At 31.2% G+C, this 6,033-nt stretch overlaps 1 protein-coding gene across 1 annotated transcript in view; it reads right to left on the reverse strand.

Annotated features, from left to right (window-relative positions):
- LOC141457922 (uncharacterized) overlaps window positions 1-6,033 on the reverse strand; it is a 319,220-nt gene that overhangs the window by 47,047 nt on the left and 266,140 nt on the right. The gene's annotated exons all lie outside the window — the stretch shown is intronic.

Consider the following 6,033-nt stretch of genomic DNA (forward strand, 5'->3'; position numbering starts at 1 on the left):
GTTATTGCTAATCGTAATGCTCAAAATAATGGAAGCTCAGACCTTAGAAATGTTGTTGCTTTCTATTCAGCCAGCACTAAAATTTTCGTTTCATTTTTTGAAGTTTTCAAAGAAACATTTTTACCAAAATTGATCCAGACTTAAAGTAAAAGTTCTTGAAACCACAATTTTAGCTACGCCCTTGATTAACTTGTCAAATCCTAACTGTTCATGGAGATATTATAATAAAATCAGAGGGATTAATCTTTGTATAAATCGCTACATCCTTAAAGAAAAAAAAAAAAATAGTAACTACTCCCAAATAGTAAATGTTAAATATTATTTAAAGAAAAAAATAAAAAGAAAACACGTTTCTCTTCTTAGGGAAAATTCTCTCTGATAGATGTTACGAACCTTTCACGAATGTGGAAATAAATACAAGCTGTAATTAGATGAAAATACCGATCGAATCGAAATTTAAATCGACCACGCTGATTGTGAAGAATATATAAGCAAAAACTTCTACTTACATTTGGAGCAAATATGGCATTGGAATTCACTATTACTTTTCATTCATTCAAGGCTAAGTTTCCAAATTAGAAGGGCGAAAACTTAAGAGAATCAACAACCACTCACCAAAATAATTAGAAACAGAAAAATTTTACTTTTCAAATTGAATTCTTTAGCTTTCCATTAGTTAAAACTGTGATTATAAATCTGTAATGATTGCTTAATTAACGTAACATATTCCATGTTTCGTATTTTATGTTAACAAACATTATTACTGATATATATATTTTTTTGTTAAGCGTAGATGTAATATAAGTGTGAATGCTCATCTTTTATATAAAAAAATCACTTTATAGGACTTTGGAGACGCCCTGTAGAGACGAGAAAAACTGGTACTTTTCCAAACACACTTTACATAATATCTTTACAACTTTGTTTGGTAAGAAAAAACTAATAGTTTTCTTTTATGGAAAATCTTTCTGTTCTTTCGTCCGTAACTTCTCCACATTTTATACAATAAGCTTTTATGTGATTTTCTTTATATTTCTGTATTTCTCTTACCTTATAAGTACATTGGTATTGTATGTATTGTTAGTAATGTTAAAAAAAAACAACACAAAAATGGAAATAACAGCTGAAATTTAGTTGCAAGAGATACCTGATCGCCTACTTATAGTATGTGTACATACTCCTTAACAAAAACTTACAGTTTTAAAAGTTAAGTATAAGGGTTGATTAAACGCCAAAAGGTACACAAATCAGCAGTTCCCAACATTTCATTAATACTTCATTGATATAATTTAAGTAATTTTACTGCATTAACTTTTCCTTCACATTTTTTAGAATTTATTAGATGTCACAGACCCTTATGCTGGCCATTTTCGTCTACAAAATATTTACTCAAGTAGCACACCATTTAACTTAGATTGACTGTAATATCTATTTATCTATAATAATCAAACTATTAATCACAGGTGAAAAAGAAAACGTTATAAAAAATATAAAAAAAATAAGAGGCTAAAAAATTCATAAACTTTTTTTACATCAATGATTTTATGCATTTATTTTTATTTTTAAATAAAAATCATTGGTTTAAGTTCATTCTTCGATTAAAGTAATTGTTATTTTATGTTGTAGTCAAACGTTTGTAATAATAAGTAATAAATAATCTGGCTTTATCGCAAATAATATAGTTTTCTTCAATTACATTCTCAATCTAGGTGTTCTTCCCACAATGTTATATATATGTAATATAAAATAAAGAAAATAAAGATATGCATATTTTTAGGACAGCTAATTATTCCAGTATTTTACCATAAGTAAAATTAGGGGGACTAAATTAAATTACAATTGAGAAATGAGTAAATATTGTTGAATAATCTACTTGTTATTAAATGTATGTTATTTGTGCTCACGAATATTTCGGTAAGACGAATTTAAGACTGAAATATTGTTTTGAATCCTCCGTGATTGAAATTTAAAAAGTGGCCGACTCTAACTTTGTTTTTTTCTACTTTAACATGCATGTATATGTGACTACTCAGAATAATTCATCACTCATTTTATCATAATTATAATAAAAAAATATTATGAATGAACTGGCCAGCATAAGGGTCTGTGACATCTAATAAATTCTAAAAAATGTGAAGGAAAAGTTAATGCAGTAAAATTACTTAAATTATATCAATGAAGTATTAATGAAATGTTGGGAACTGCTGATTTGTGTACCTTTTGGCGTTTAATCAACCCTTATACTTAACTTTTAAAACTGTAAGTTTTTGTTAAGGAGATTTTTGTACCTTTTGGATAGATTTTCCTTTTTGTCTATTTGCAAAGTTACGTCTGCTTTACAGATTTTTTAAAATTTGGAATAAGCTATTCTATCATTATAACCTGATAAGGTGTTAAATCGGAACCGTAACTACCACTGGAGAGATCTTTTTAAAGAATGATTATAGTTGCGGTCCCCAAACCATCCTCAATAACCATTTTTTTGAGAAAGCGTTTTGAATAAAATAGGAAGGTATTTGTACGTAAATAGCAAAATTAAACTGCGATTTCAGTACTTCCTTTTAAGAGGAGCAAGAAAAATAAACTGCGATTACAGTACTTCTCCCTAAAAGGCAAAGATTTTGAATCGAACGACAATTCATTCATAATGTAAATAGGTTCACCCATTGATAATTTTAACGATTGCAGTACTTCCTCTTAGTAGGTGTAAGAGCATGATGGCACATCACAGCCACGTAGAGGAGCTTTAATTACTGCTTCGTGCTAAATTTTATCAAAATCGGACTAAGCGTTATAGAAATATTGGTAATAATAGATTTAGAAAGGGCTTTACTTGGGTGGGGCAAACTCCCCTCCTTATAAGGCACAGCGTCGAGACTTTTAAAGTACAAATCTGTACAAAATTTCGATTCGAATGACACTTCATTCATGAAAATCGGTTCACGCCTCGATAATTTGAAATGATTGCTATACTTCCTCTTAACAAGTGTAAGAGCAGATCGTCGCTTTAATGTTAGGTAGGGGAGCCCTAACCCTATCATCCTACCAAATTTTATCAAAATCGGGCCAAGATTTACAGAGTAATTAGTAATAATAATTTTGGAGGGGGCCTTACATAAAGGGGGCTAACTCCTCTCCCATTCGATGTACAGGGCCGAGACCCCCAAAAGGCACATCTACATAAAATTCCGAATCGAATGACACCTCATTCATGAAAATCGGTTCACGCGTTTAGGCGCTACGTTGTTTACAAAAAAGGTAACAAGAACAACAACAACAACAACAACAACAACAACAACAAGAAGAAGAACAAGAACAAGAACATTTTTTGAAAAAGCCGTTTTTGCTCATTTTCGGCAACTTTTTTCTCGAAACCTATTAGATCTGGGTGGTTGCAAAAAAATTACAGTTATAAAGGAGGATTTGCCCTATATTATAAAGAAAATTTGGGAATTTTATCTTTTATAGAAAAATAGAAAAAAATTGTCAAAGTTGGGTGTTTTTCAACGTTACACTTTTTCGTGCAGTTTTTGATGGTCAACCCTTATACAACTGTCCTACCGGACAGTTTTAATACAAAGTACCTTTCCAGATTGGAATTCTTTTCCAATTATCTATAAGTTCCTGTAAAAATTCCAGCTTGATAATGTTCTTATCAAAACACAATATAAGCAAGGAGATATTTAATTGAAGTTCTCAAATATGGCCTGGTGTGTACGGTGCCTACCAAGCAAACGTAACTCAAAAGCAAAAAATCACAGCAAGTTCTAATTGGACATTTCTCTACAGTTACAGCACTAGACGATGGTGCTACAATAACATACTGAATAAAATCGAACACAAATTCAACACATTGATTTCACATTCGAACACAAATTCAACACATTGATTTCACATTCGAACACAAATTCAACACATTGATTTTACATTCATTTAAAACATTTTTCCTGTTAAAATTCGACGCCCTTTTGAGAAAAGAGGGACCTGTTTTCCTTTAGAGTAGCATTACCGTGCTGCAATGTATGGTTTTGTCTCATAATACAAGTTATAAAAGTGAGGTTGATGATACTGAGTTTGAGAAAAATTCCTTTAACACTTTCTTTAAAGTTTCTGTGTATTATTAATTAACATTAAGAACTTCCAATTTATTTGAATAAATTTCTATGAAAAGAAAGTAATTTTAGGACATTCTGAAGCGTAATCTTGCAAAAAGATGAGGACTTCATGTAATGGTTTGTAGCTTTAAAAATCTAGTAATGATAATAAAAATTAAAGTATGTTTCTAAAATATGTTTGAAAAATTATAGAAGGCAGAAACCTTTGATAAATTTAGTAAGATGAAAAGTCAAATAGGTGTTGACACGAGATTATTTTCAAAATAATACATGGCGGCTATTTCGCAGATTCAACAGAATAATTAGTTAAATCATTGCTGCAAACTGTGGAAAGTTTTTGGCAAACAGGATCCAGTCTATTTATATTTCTCACTATTTTTACTTATGATGATAAATTATAAACGTACAATTAATTTAAAAATACTTACGCCATATTTATTTGAAGTAATTTATTGACCCAAAGAGACTTTTGCGCCTATAGCATACTCCGGATGATATAATGGTATGACCTTAATTTATAAAAATGCGAGAAAGAAAAAAAGGATGAAATACCAATACGTTTACCCTTAGAGAGGAAAGCCAGGAGAAAGTGGGCGAAAAGTGAGAAAATTGTCTTCGGGTTTTGCCTTCAATTTGTTCCCCAAGTTAGATTGGGGTCAGTAAACGATTGGGAATATTAAAGAGCCTCCTTCACAGTGAATATTGTGAACTCACCCCAATATCTTCTCCTTCACAAAGTGATGCTGGAGAGGAACATTTTCAATTAGGACTCAGTTGTGCTGCTTTTCGGATCCATAAAGACCACCCTAACCCAAGTTTGGGACTCTTTACATACTAATATCGTATTAAATTCTAACTATTCAAATGAAATATGAATCTTAATCAACTGTTATTAATCTTAGCTATGATTCTATTTATTAAGTCTTTCATGAATAATTTTAGCTAATACATCTATTAAAATGATTGCTCAAGAAATAGTAACTTAGATACAATTGAAATTTTAGGGATTTATTAAACTAGAAGGGAAAGAAAATAACTATTTACAGGACGGCTATTTTAAATTGAAGCAGGAACGATAATTTGACCCGTATCTGGTTGCTGGCGCATTTGGTTCAGTAATATATCCACATACGTGGATTTACCAACGTTATACTTAGACAATAAGAAAAAATATAATAATAATATTAATTACCAACTGTTCGTTTCGAGACCGGCTCTGTCCACATTAGTTGGTACGTGCTGAAGTATAGTTTACTTTGGTACCTCCAATTACTCAATACTAGTAGGGATAGATACCCTAGAGCATGCCTAGATAAAATGTTGTCCTGGACGCATGGAAGTGATTGTGTGCTCCCGAAAGTCTGCTAAGTACAATTGGGTTGTATGATTGAAGGCTTTATTAGATCAGTTTGATGAGTCCAGCCTTTTAGGAATATCTGACCCTGTTCAGCAATGACTTCTCCAACTTTGGAAAAATATAGACACTTTCTTGTGAATCAGAATTTGTATAGATTACTTAACTCCACTTGTAGCATTCTCTACCCTCAGCTATACAACAATAGTTCGATCCCATAACAATATCTCCTCACTCAATAACCCATATCATATACACCTTTATTTGCTCAACTTAGGACTATTAATAAATTCACATTTATTAATTAATTAAATTAATTAAAAAAAATCACGTCAGAATAGATTTAAACAGTAACTGCCTTTTATGTGGCAATGTTCTAAACGAGGATTTGTACCATACCATATATCCATAGTTTGTCCGGCATATTTTATGTTAGCATCCGAGCAAAGTACGTATAAGGACAGAGCTTCTTTCAGTTTACCTTTTGTGTTAACTCAGTGCAGTAGAGCTGCACATTCTGTTCATCTGTAAGTATATTTCACTTTAAGAGAGGAGTTAATAAGT

The sequence above is a fragment of the Rhodnius prolixus genome, unplaced genomic scaffold (genome assembly GCF_049639745.1).
Source record: "Rhodnius prolixus isolate KJV_2025 unplaced genomic scaffold, Rpr scaffold_5, whole genome shotgun sequence".
Lineage (NCBI taxonomy): Eukaryota > Metazoa > Arthropoda > Insecta > Hemiptera > Reduviidae > Rhodnius > Rhodnius prolixus.